The sequence below is a fragment of the Hylobates moloch genome, unplaced genomic scaffold (genome assembly GCF_009828535.3).
Source record: "Hylobates moloch isolate HMO894 unplaced genomic scaffold, HMol_V3 SCAFFOLD_9, whole genome shotgun sequence".
Lineage (NCBI taxonomy): Eukaryota > Metazoa > Chordata > Mammalia > Primates > Hylobatidae > Hylobates > Hylobates moloch.
The window spans coordinates 45,302,384-45,315,177 of record NW_026652284.1 but is presented as its reverse complement, the minus strand read 5'-3'; the positions used below and the strand labels follow the sequence as shown (position 1 = coordinate 45,315,177).

At 42.1% G+C, this 12,794-nt stretch overlaps 1 non-coding gene across 1 annotated transcript; it reads left to right on the top strand.

The window, feature by feature from the left end:
- The first annotated feature begins 685 nt into the window (after positions 1-685).
- Positions 686-894, top strand: LOC116813972 (small nucleolar RNA SNORA73 family). Its single transcript, XR_004371084.1, has one exon. It is a non-coding gene; the product is annotated as a small nucleolar RNA SNORA73 family (small nucleolar RNA).
- The last annotated feature ends 11,900 nt before the right edge of the window (positions 895-12,794 follow it).

Genomic DNA, 12,794 nt, shown 5'->3' with positions numbered 1-12,794 from the left:
CTGAAGAAGAGAGCACACAGATTCAAAATATACCTTAGGGTGAGGCGTGGTGGCACATGCCTATAATCCCAGCACTTTGGGAGGCCAAGGCAGTTAGATCACTTGAGGTCAAGAGTTTGAGACCAGCTTGGCCAACATGGTGAAACGCTGTCCCTACTAAAAATACAAAAATTAGCCAGCCATGATGGCGTGCACCTGTAATCCCAGCCATACGGCTGAGGCAGGAGAGTCGCTTGAACCCAGGAGACTGAGGTTGCAGTGAGCCGAGATCACGCTACTGCACTCCAGCAGCCTGATGGAGACTAGGGAGGCAGGCACCAAATTTGGCAATCAATGCCCATAAAATATTCAGTGCAAACATCCAAGAGACAGAAAATGGGATTGGTAACATGGAGACTGAGGAAACCAACTCAGAAAGGTTAAGTAAGTAACTTAAGTTCACACAGCATAAAATGCAAGTGGCAGAGTCAAGAGGCAAACCCAGAACTGTCTGATTACGAAGCCTGGTCTCACCATTTTATGTCACTTCCTTCCAGTCAGAGCCGACCAGTCTCCAGGAATTTGGACTGCTGACTGCATTTATCCACTTTGGGAAATCTCTAGTAATAAAAGGGAGACACGCTGAGTAATAAGTGTGAAGTTTAGAACACAAGCCTTGCGAGAGCTTTCAAGAATAAATAAAATTCCAACATGGATAGCCTGAGAGGTCACTCTCCCCAGGCTCTGTGGAAGTGGTGTTGGGGAGCATAGACGTTTGGTCCATGACGTACAGTACAGCCCCTTTCCACAATGTTGGAGATGAAGCCGGGTCTCCTGCCTGTGCCTGCATATTCCTATAGCTTCCCTGAGTCCTGTGGATGATGACTGGTGAGATAAATCGTGCAGGAAACATGTTTAGTGTGAAAAAAAATAAAAAAACAACAAAAAAACCCAACATATTTGGAATGTGATAGACAACAAGTGAATAGACAATCTCACTTAGAAATTGTAGTTAATAGAGTTAACAAATTCAGTTGCCTTTCGCTGGGGAGCAATGAACAATTTCATCTCCCCCCAAAGACTCTGGAGTCAAAGGTGGTGTTTAGATTCTGTTACCCGGAGCGCTGGTCTCTCATCTGTGTCAGGTACTTGACACAGAGGTATTTTACAGAGGAGGGATGCTAAGTCACGAGAAGGATGAACAGGAAGAGAAGGGTGATTACAGGCTGGAGGTTAAGAACAGAGATTCCGAAGTTTCACAGTATGACTGGGAACTCACTGACTAGCTATATGCTTGGCTAATGCTTCATCCTCTCCAACATTCAGCTTCATCATCTATAAAAGGAATCCCGTAACGTCTATGTCTCAGGGATCCTGCGAGGGTGAGGTTAGGCATCATACATGAAGGGCTTAGCTTAGCAAGTACCAGTTGCTTGTTAATCTTTATTACAATGGCAGTTGAGCATACATATGCTTTACCTGTGGAGCACACTTTACCTCTGAGCACCCTAGAGAAAGGAGAGTTTGGCAGTTTAGCAAGGGGGGTCAGGGGACATAGGAGGATGGCTACACAACATACACTAAACTCACAATTAGGGAGTACAATCATGCTTTGTTCCCAAATGGCAAGTTTTTGACAATGTGTCTTTATATCCATTGCTGGGTTTTTTTGTTTGTTTGTTTGTTTTTGCTTTGTTTTGTTTTGTTTTTAAGATGGACTGTCTTTCTGTTGCCTAGGCTGGAGTGTAGTGGCGCGATCTTGGCTCACTGCAACCTCCGCCTCCCGGGTTGAAGCAATTCTCCTGCCTCAGCCTCCCGAGTAGCTGAGATTACAGGTGCCTGCCACCATGCCCAGCTAATTTTTTGTATTTTTAGTAGAGACGGGGTTTCACCATGTTGGCCAGGCTGGTTTCGAACTCCTGACCTCAAGTGATCCTCCCGCCTTGGCCTTCCAAAGTGCTGGGATTACAGGCATGAGCCACCACGCCCAGCCATCATCCATTGCTGTTTTAAAGAATTAAATACATCACGTGATTGTAACAAATTAGAAAAACACTCTGAATTATTTTCTACATATATTACTAACATAATGACTTCTGAAACATCAGCTAATTATAGTTTTAAAGGCCTAGAATTCTTTATAAGGATAGATGGCATTTTTTCTGGAATCTTCCTTTTCGATGGAGAATAAGGCAAAAAAAGCACTGGATTTGGCACTGGGTAGACCTTGGTTTGAATCCTAGCTCTTAGCTGTGTGTCCCCTAGAGAAATGACCTAACCTCTCTGAACCTCCTTCTTCCTTTGTATGATGGGGATGATAGTATCTCTCTCATGGGATTTTGCAAGGCACGTGAAATACTTATTACACTGGGTCCATCTTAGGCTATCAATAAATGGTAACTATTAGTAATTTATTAGTAGCTATCTTGAATCTTTTCCCCTTTTTCTCTTATCCTGTCCTACAATACAGTATGCTTTTCTCAGGTGAAAGGATACAGAAAAAAAACATTATTGAGCACAGGTCATCAAATTCCCATGGAATCTTTGAGAAATCAGGGATGTCCTTCTTGCTTTTGACACAACTTCCTAAAATAACTCTTTGACCAGCTATAACCCTCCTTGATAGAAGTTACAGATGGAAATGACTGATGAGTTTGTTTATATCCAGTACTTGTATGGTTCAGCCTTTTAACTGATTTGCTTTTTTTTTTTTTTTTTTTGAGACGGAGTCTTGCTCTATTGCCCAGGCTGGAGTGAAGTGGCACAATCTTGGCTCACTGTAACCTCTGCCTCCTGGGTTCAAGTGATTCTTCTGCCTCAGTCCTGAGTAGCTGGGATTATAGGCGCATGCCACCATGCCTGGCTAATTTTTGTGTTTTTAGTAGAGGCAGGTTTCACCATATTGGCCAGGCTTGTCTCGAACTCCTGACCTTATGATCCGCCCGCCTCCGCCTCCCAAAGTGCTGGGATTACATGCATGAGCCACGGCGCCTGGCCCTGATTTGCTCTTGAAGAACTACCACAAAAACGCAGTTTCTTTCCCCCTGCTCCTCAGAGGCCACTCCACATTTTAATGAGATTTTTCCTGATTAAGAGCAAAGATGTTCTTTTGCTCAGCCAGTGGCAGTTTGACCTTTCCGGACTCCTCCCTGTGGCTGCAGCACAGTGCCTGACTTCTTCCATGAAAGAGCTGTGGAGCTGGCAGGGCCTAGGTGCTGGTGGATAGCCCTGTGACTGGATCAGTGGCTGGAGGGAGCAGGAAGTGCTCTGCGAAATAAATGACGGGTCTGAGGTCACCAAGCAATCATCAGGTGGTTAGAAATATGGACTGGGGCTTGTGGAAAGTTCTTACGGAAATATGCCAGAGGCGGTCATTTGCACAGAGGTGGGAGGTACACTATGGCATGGACTGACTCACCCACAGGGAGGAAAAGTGTGAGCCTGGATTAGAGAACACTATGGAGGAAGAACTTGGAGGCTGATGGCCTTGAAGAGCAGTAGAAGGAACCAAGGAAACTAGCAGCAGGGAGCTCTTAGAGTGCAGACATCCAACAGGAAAAGTGCCCAGGGTTACAATATCCAAGAAAGGCCTGAGTCTTGCGTCAAGGAGTCAGCATTAGAGAGTGCTGAGCGGTTGGGGATGGATGAAAGCTCACGGAGCGGATTAGCTGTGGAGTTTCTGGTGACTCTTCAAGTACTAGCTTCAGAGCCAGGTGGAGAAATGTCATCCTCCAGTTATAGGAAGACAAATGCTAACTTGAGGGATCAGGGAGACAGATGTACTCGAGGGATCGGGGTGTGAAGGAAATCTTTAGAACAGTCTTCAGTTTTGGTTTTTAGAAGAATAAGGATCTGAAGCAAATTAAATTTTATCAAATAATTATCTTTTTGACAATTGGCTCAAATTTAGGCTGCTCTCTGGAGCAGATTATATAAATACAGAGTTTCAGATATACAGAATACTGCTTACAGCAAAAAAGCTGCAAAAACAACTAAAATGTTTAAAAAAAAATTAAAATTTCTCATTTTAACCTGACCTAACACCTAACTAAAATGCTTTTCAACTGCTTTTCTTCAATGGTTTTCTTTATTTTTTTGAGACAAGGTCTCACTCTGTGGCTGAGGCTGTAGTTCAGTGGCACGATCATGGATCACTGCAGCCTTGACCTCCCAGGCTCAAGTGATCCTCCTGCCTCAGCCTCCTGAGTACCTTGAACTACAGGCGTGTGCCACCATGCTTGGCCACCATGCTCTGGCCTGTTTGGATATTGTAGAGTCGAGATCTTGCCATGTCTCCTGGACTCAAATGATCCCCCCACCTAAGCCCCCCAAAGTGCCAAGTTTAGAGGGGTGAGCCACCACACCCAGCTGCTTTTTAACTGTTTTCAATCAGATTCTTGAGTTTTGTTTTCACTGTTTTAAAACTAATTTCAGCCTTCCTGCTTATTGTTTTAAGATTTGTTTTAGCTTTTATTCTAAAATAAATTCTAAAATGTACTTACTGGAGTTTGTAGTGCCTGTTAATTTTGGTGCATCTGATAAATGTTAGCTTTCCCATGTGCTGTTAATAACCAACTCTTCTTACAGCCTGTGACATAGCTTATGGAGACAGCCATGGAACTGCCTTGGATAACACAGAGTCAAATTCTAAGAGAATCAGTTTATTCTTTGGTAGAAATCTTAACTTTTGTGGGAATACATTAAAACTTAAAAACCTTATCTATTTTACATATTAAACATTAAAAATTAGTCCAGGTAAAGTAGCTCATACCTGTAATCCCAGCACTTTGGGAGGCCGAGGTAGGAGGATCACTTGAGCCAAGGAGTTCAAAACCAGCCTCAGCAATATAGTGAGACCTCGTATCAAAACAAACAAACAAACAAAAAAACTAGCAGGGCACCGTGGCTCATGACTGCAGTTGCAACTACTCAGGAGGCCGAGGGGAAAGGATTGCTTGAGCCCAGGAGGTAGAGGCTGCAGTGAGCCATGATCACACCACTGCACTCCAGCCTGGGCAACAGAGTGAGAGCCTGTTAAAAAAAAAAAAAAAAAGTTAAAAATTAACATGATGGCAATTATGGTACATTTAATATAATATAAAAATTTATTTTAACACTCACCATTATTTTCTGGTTCTCTGGGTTTCAAGTCCAATTTTCTGTCACTAAAGAACCAAATAAGAACCCATTGGTTCTTAGATTTCTAAATTTCCTGAATTGGAATTTTAAAAAATAACATGCTGTGGCTGGTGGATGGCTCATACCTATAATCTCAGCACTTTTGGAGGCCAAAGTAGGATTGCTTGAGGCCAGGAGTTTGAGACCAGCCTGGGCGACAAAGCAAGACCCCATCTCTACAAATTAATAGAAAAATTAGCCGGGCATGGTGCACTTGCATGTGGTCCCAGCTACTCAGGAGGCTGAGATGAAAGGATTGCTTGAGCCTGGGAAGTCGAGGCGGCAGTGAGCTGAAATCCTATCACTGCACTCCAGCCTGGGTGACAAGGCAGGACCCTGTCTCAAAAAAACCAAAAACTCCAAAAAACAAGCAAAACACCCCCAACAAACAAACAAACAAGAACAACAACAAAAAAACATGCTTAAGGGGTGGATATTGTGCATACGCAGAAACAGGCTGGCCAACTTTTAATTTTGCCAACTGAGAGCATTTTCTTTTCAAAAGCTCAATTTATTATCAGCAACAATGGATCAAAGAAATGGCATGATAATACAAAACTATGTGAGAATATTTAGCTGTATGGAATGAGGTAGGTCTATATCTACTGACAAAGATCTCTGGGATAAATTAAGTTTTAAAAAAAGGCAAGGTGCAGAACAACGGATTGCGTGGATCCATCCAATGTGCTACCAAGAGTGAACTGGGAGAGAGGGAGGCTTACTCTTCACTGAATTCCCTTTTACACCTTTTGAAGTTTGTATTTTGTGTTCAAAAATAAATACAGATAAATTTAAAGATTAGCTTTGTGAAAAATTCATTCCAGCGTCTTGTTTTTCATTTGTCTAGGATCAGTAAAAGCTTTGTCCTGAGACTGGTACTAGGCCTCAAACAGGCTTTTAAGATCCTCCATCCTAACCCACTTTCCACTTACCTTCCAACGAGTAAGCTCTCAGACAGGAGGGGACAGTCTAGCTGTACCTTAGTCCCCTCCCCCTGAGAAAATGACACATTACGGAAACTATTAGTTCCTAAGAGGGGAGTTGCTGCTTCCAAGATTGAAGAGGAGATACATTATTTCCAAAGATTCACCTCTTTCCCTTTTCTCTATCCTTGTTTATATAGATGGGAAGGTTCATACAAGGAAACGTAGCCTCATAGCATTTTCCTTTCGAGGGTGTTTGTAATGTCCGTGTGTGCCAGAATGCCTGCGTTTACTAATATGCACTACACATTGTGTTTATTTCTGTTTCATCAAGGTTTTGCCAGATTATGGCCTGTCTGTGCCTGATAGTGGCTGTGTTTGTGTATGAGCACAGGGTCATCTGATAACAAATTGTCACATCATGCGATTAAGCGATGTTTAAAATGGGTGTAAGCCAGAAAGTGGTCTGACTCCCAGACCACTTTTAGAAGGTCTCATCAACAAAAGAAAGTTCAAGGTATCTTGGAAGAGGTCATTGATTACAACCGTCTTGATCATTCTGGACTTGTTCCTTCCTGCAGAGACACAATTAAAATAATGTTGTACAGTAGACATTTTTCATTGTTAGAGGAAGGACACTTTTTCAGATGTAAATCAATGCAAAATCTATCTCCTCTTCAGAAAGATAAAAATTCATATTTTTAGAAGCTTGCTCAATGAATTGTATGAGAGGTGATGCTTTATTACAAACATCAGTGTTCAGTTGCTGTTTCTCATGACTTTCACTGCCACATCTGAGGCCACACAGGCAGACTGTGAGCATCCTGGGCCAGGGACGTCATGCCTGTCACTTTCCCATGACTGGTATATTTTCGCAGCACGCAGTAAGTGCCTAGCACATTTCCGTTGACTGAATGAATGAATGCTTCAAATTAATAGTTACTAGCAAAAAATCTTAACAAAACCTTAAACTTTGATTTGTAATACTTATACTATATTTTTGCATTATTATCTAATCTCTCTGAATTATCAGTGCTATCATCAGCTATAAAACTAAGTTGGTCTGGAAAGCATTGGAAGATAGTTTTGTCTGATAGCTAAAGCTCAGGAAAAAATGTCACCCTTATCGTTACTGGTTTTGTGCTTAACGGAAAATTCCTTGAATTAAGGTTTATTATTGTCATCATTATTTGTCTCAGTAACATGGACATATAAATCACCTTGTTGTAACTGCTTTGAAATTTAATAAAATGAACAAAAGCAGTGAATTTTCTGTTCCCTTCCGTGAAGTCTGGTAATTTTAGTAATCCACTGCCCTATGAGATACAAGGCAACTCTGTTTCCTCTGTAGTCTGTTTTTTCTTCCTTTCTTTCAAAATAACCTGCCATCTTTCCAAAATAAACATGAGGAGGAAATACATGAGTGGGTATGTAATCACCCAGATATTTGGAGCAGCATGCCTCTGAAAAAATTGTAAAAATAGAGTAGTCATCAGAAATTTCTTCTGGTTTTACAGAACTTATTAATGTTCTTTTCTTGTCTCTATAAGAATTTTTAAAAGAAACATTTACATTAGTGTAAAAATCTGCCCAAGTGAAAATTAAATAGCTATCCACTCAAAACTTATTTTCCCACATAAGGATAATCTTAGATTTTTAGAAATTTGGAGTGAACTTCATGAAATAATTATTTTACAGATTTTTTTAGCATTTTAGAATTATAATATCATATTATATTTCAATCCAATATTTATGAGGCTTCATTCTGTGATGATCTTATCACAGTGTTAATTACATAATTACATTACAGTTCGATCATAATATGTGTATTTCACATTTGTTTTTAGATACTTTGAATTTAAAGGTACTTTTGGGATTTCTTTTAATACTGGAGGGTTTATGATACGTAACAAACATTTAGAAAACTGGGTTGCTTAGAAGACATCTTCTAATGTAATGAGTCTGGTGAATGAGTTTACGACTTTTAGCTTATGGTTCAGAAAATACAAAGATCATTTCTCTCTCTCTTGCCCTTCCTCTTGTCCTCCTTTTTTCCCTCCTCATTCTCTTCTTCACCTGTCTCCTTTTCATCTTCAGCAAATATTATTTAGCATCTACTCTCTATGCTGAGTTCAACAACAGTTCAGAGTTTTCAGCTGCTGCTGTTGGATCTCAGAGAGGCTGACCTCAGAGTCAGATCCTGCGCTTCTTCTAGACCATTACCATAGACAGAAACAGACCATTTGAAGCATGGTACACATTTATTAATGGAGATCCTACTCTTTGGAGTCTGCGATAATTTGTAGGTAGCTAAGCAAAACTTTTTAAGTATACCACCTACCCATCTAAGGAGAGAGGGTTTCCCAAACAATTTAACATCATCAATAAGATAACAGTGTTTGCTCCTCTCAGGCAAGTCAGCTGCTTTTGCCTAGGCATGTACATGCCCAGGAGGCCTGAAGATGCTAATTACAAATCATTCGTAACTTGTCACTAAAGTCACAAGGAGGCTTACTTGCAAGCAAATCTTTGTAACTATGGGAAAACAGTTTCGAAGGTCTATGGGTAAAGCAAAAACATTAAATTACAAAAAAAAGTTCTTCAATCTAGACTAGTTACACTTCAAATTTCAAATTACCCAGACAGCAACACATGGTGTGAGTAGATCTTGTCTTCCCTTTGAGTGTTGCTTTATTACAATTCTATCCACTAAAAAGACCCCATTGTTGACTCTCCTGTGAGTGAGTCCTCTAGCCTTGGTTCTGGAGAGAGAGCCCATGAGGTCACGGCTGGCCCTTCAGTGGGTGAGCAGGGCCAGTTCTGAGGCTGGAGAACTTGACCCCATAGGTGGCATTAGCCATCATTCCTGGAGACTCTTGATCTGAAATGGACGCTTCTTCTCACTGTGGATCTGGGCCTTGGCTGAGGCTGGAGATGTCCAGGACCTGGGAATTCCACATCATGATCCTTTCTCTGAATAGTTCCGTGGCTCACCTAGCCCAGTCGGTGGAGGTGGCTCAGAAGCTGCCCAGTTCATAAACAAGAAGAAAGAAGAAAGGACAGTACCCCCATATCTGCACAGGCTGTTTCTGTACATATGCAACTCTGGGTCCTGGTCTGGATGGTTTCCTGTGGGCGGATGACTAACTGGCCCAGCTCAAGGTACTTGGCCTCCTTGGCTTCTCCTTGAGCCATCAGACTCATCCCCAGGAAACGAGCTCATCCACAATCATTATAGCTTTAGTCCATGCATTATGACTAAATCTCTTGAAGATAAGGAGGAAAAGTTAAAATGCTGAGCCACATTTCTTCTGGGAAGAGCTGTGGAGCATTTCAGACTATACCTTGGAATAGGGCAAGGCAAAATGCCTAGCTTTAATTAGAGAGATAGAGGCTGGCATTGATGGAGCTAATTCTTTCTCGCCAAATTGCTATGTAAGGAAAGTTCAGTGTTAGAACTGAAATCCCAGGCTAAGGAACAGCTTACCTGAATTCACACCAGTAACTCTGGGCAGCTTACTAAACATAATGCCTCAGTTTGGATATACCTATTAAAATGGGGATAGAAACATTAATACTTCAAAAGGTCCTTAGAAGTTTTCTTTGCAGGATTAAATGAGTTAATATCTCTAAAGTGCTTACAGCAGAGAATCACAAAGTTAGCATTAAATATAGGTATATTTCTATAAACACGGGCTGTTATCACTGTTATCATCACTAGTCCATGTTTGAATGCAAGAACTCTAAGTGACTAAAATAATAGAGAAGGGAAAAAAAAGAAAAGGAAACTTTTTGGTGAGGGGTGAAGATAACGTCATGTTTCCTTTAAATCTCACAATCCCTTTGTGAAATAAGTAAACAGCTATAGAATAAGTCTAGGGATGCACTGTGCAGCAGGAGCACTATAGTTAATAATATTGTACAGTCATCTCTCCTTGGGGGATTGGTTCCAGGACCCGTGAGGATACCAAAATCTGTGGATGTTCAAGTCCCTTATATAAAATGGCATAGTATTTGCATATAACCTATACACATCCCCCATATACTTTATTTTATTTTTTGAGACAGAGTTTCATTCTTGTTGCCCAGGCTGGAGTGCAATGGCGTGATCTTGCCTCACCGCAACCTCCGCCTCCCGGGTTCTCTTGCCTCAGACTCCCAAGTAGCTGGAATTACAGGTGTGCACCACCACGCCCAGCTAATTTTTGTATTTTTAGTAGAGACAGGGCTTCGCCATGTTGATCAGGCTGGTTTCGAACTCCTGACATCAGGTGATCTGCCCGCCTCATCCTCCCAAAGTGCTGGGATCACAGGTGTGAGCCACCGTACCTGGCCCTTCCCATGTACTTTAAATCATCTCCAGGTTACTAATAATACCCAATACAATGTAAATAGTGGTTACATTTTCATTTGTATTATTTTTAAATGTTTATTTTTATTTAAAAATGTTTTCTATTTACAATTGGCTGAATCTATCGATGCTGAATGGGAGGATATGGGAGCCAATTGTATTGTATACTGAAAATATGTGAAGCAAGTAGATTTTAGGCATGCTTAATACAAGAAAAAGAAGGTGATGGATACATTAGTTTGATTGTAGTAATCATTTCACTATTATATGTATATCAAAACATCATGCTGTATACTTTAAATATATACAAAATAAATTAGAAAATAAATACATAATATTATATGAGAGCTGGGAAAAGAGCTAACATTGTGAGTGAACTAACATTTGCCAGGCATTGTGCTAAACCCATTGCAGATTTAGCTAGTTAAATTATTGTAACTCCTAAAGACTTATTTGTGTATTTATTATTTCATTTAAAAAAGTATTTGAGCAGCTTACTTAAATTCATAACACAAAATAATAGGCAAAATAAGAAAATAAGGATGAAGAGAAAAGAAAGCTCAGAGTAGTAAGATAAATGTAGTAAGGACGATGTATGAGGCCTTAGTATAATAGATGAGGATGCTGAAGTTCTGAGAAGTTCTGCGTATTGTGTGGGATGTCCTGCTGCGGCAGAGCCCAGCTGGGTGTCATTCCTGACTCTGTGGGTTCTGATGCAGTTTAGAGTGACTTTTCCAGTTTAAATGGAGCTGAGAGAAGGGGAAGAAAGAGAGCTCAGGCAAAAGGGCAATGTAAAACAGAGAGAAGATGGAAAAGAGGAAAACTAAGTGGTAGAAGAGAGGGAAACAGGAGGTGAAACAACAGCCACGTGACTGTTGGTTTGTAACAGTGGGGGCTGCCTGCAGGGATGCAGTGGCTCAGGGGAGGGTGAGGGGCCGCTGCTCTGGGATCTGGGACTTTCTTCTCCTTGGACTGGCATCACCAGGCCCCTCAGGCTTGCCCGCTGGCACTCACAGAATAGCAATCAGCTCTCTAACACAGTGCTAGATGCAGTTCTGGAAATTGAGATTCTGGGCCGCTCTGAACATTTTGAAGTAAAGGAGTGACAAGATTGTACCATTAAGTTCCAGAAGCACAGATATTTCCCGTAAGGAGCCATTTCTTCCACTCCTGGAGAAGCTGGTTTCTGGGTCTCGGATGTTCCTGCTTATCTTCATTCAGCAGATTTCCCAACCAATTACCGTGTGCCCACCACAGCTGGCCCTTCCTATGGTGGTCCCACATCTGTGGATGCAACCAATCATGGATCAAATACACTTTAAAAAGTCAATAAAACAACACAACGCAACAATAAAAATAATACAAATAGAAACCCAATACAGTATAACAACTACTTACCTAACATCTACATTGTCTTAGATATTATAAGTAATCTAGAGATAATTTAACGTATAAGGGAGTTTGTGTGTATCTTACATGCAAGTGCAACTCCATTTTATATCATGGACTTAAGCTTTGCAGATTTTGGTATCCTCTGGGGTCCTGGAGCCCACCCCTCGGGGATAACGAGGAAGGACTGTATTGGCATGTGGAAGGAAGAAGGTTAATAAGGCACAATCTGGTGGAGAAGACAGACATGGAGCTTACAGCTAAAGTACAGCATAGTAAATGCTCCTCTGAGGATGCACTTCTATCCCTGAGCTCTGGGGGCCCTGGAATGGTGCATCCCACTCTGGCTGGGGGCAGAAGCCAAGGCTTTAGGAGAGGAGGGCACACGTAGCTGGCTCAAAGGACCATGTCAGGTGAGGAAGGGAGGGGTGGGAAGCCAGCAGAGAGTTGCGTGAGCCAACACTGTGGCCCCAAAAGGGACTGTGAGATCAGTCAGCCAGGTCCCGGACCAGCAAATAGGGAGGTGGAGAGAAGCGAGGAGGAAGAGAGGTGTGAAATGAGGCTAGAAGGTGGGCTCCAGCCACATTGTTAATGATCTTTTGCGTTAGTTTCTTACACAGACTCTGCTTGCTCCAGCAATGACCATGGCCTGACCACAGTGTCCATTTACTTCCTGTAGCCAGCAGGGCCTGAGCTGAGGACTGAAAGCAGCCTGGTGTGATTGTCGCTCCAGCAGCCTGGCCACCCAGACCCTTCTCGGGAGTGCGGGGGACTGCAGCAGGGTCTGAGAGAACTGGTGGGGCCTGGGGAAGCCTCCACGGAGAGGAGGGAGGGCCCAGTGCAAGGAAGCTATGGCGGTGAAGGGACACTCGGGTTTGAGGCGTGGTGGTTAGGATTTGGAGTGGGGCTGACACGTGGTGTTACAGCTTGGGAGACCGACCAGGTAGTGACTACTCACATTTCTGTTAAATTGA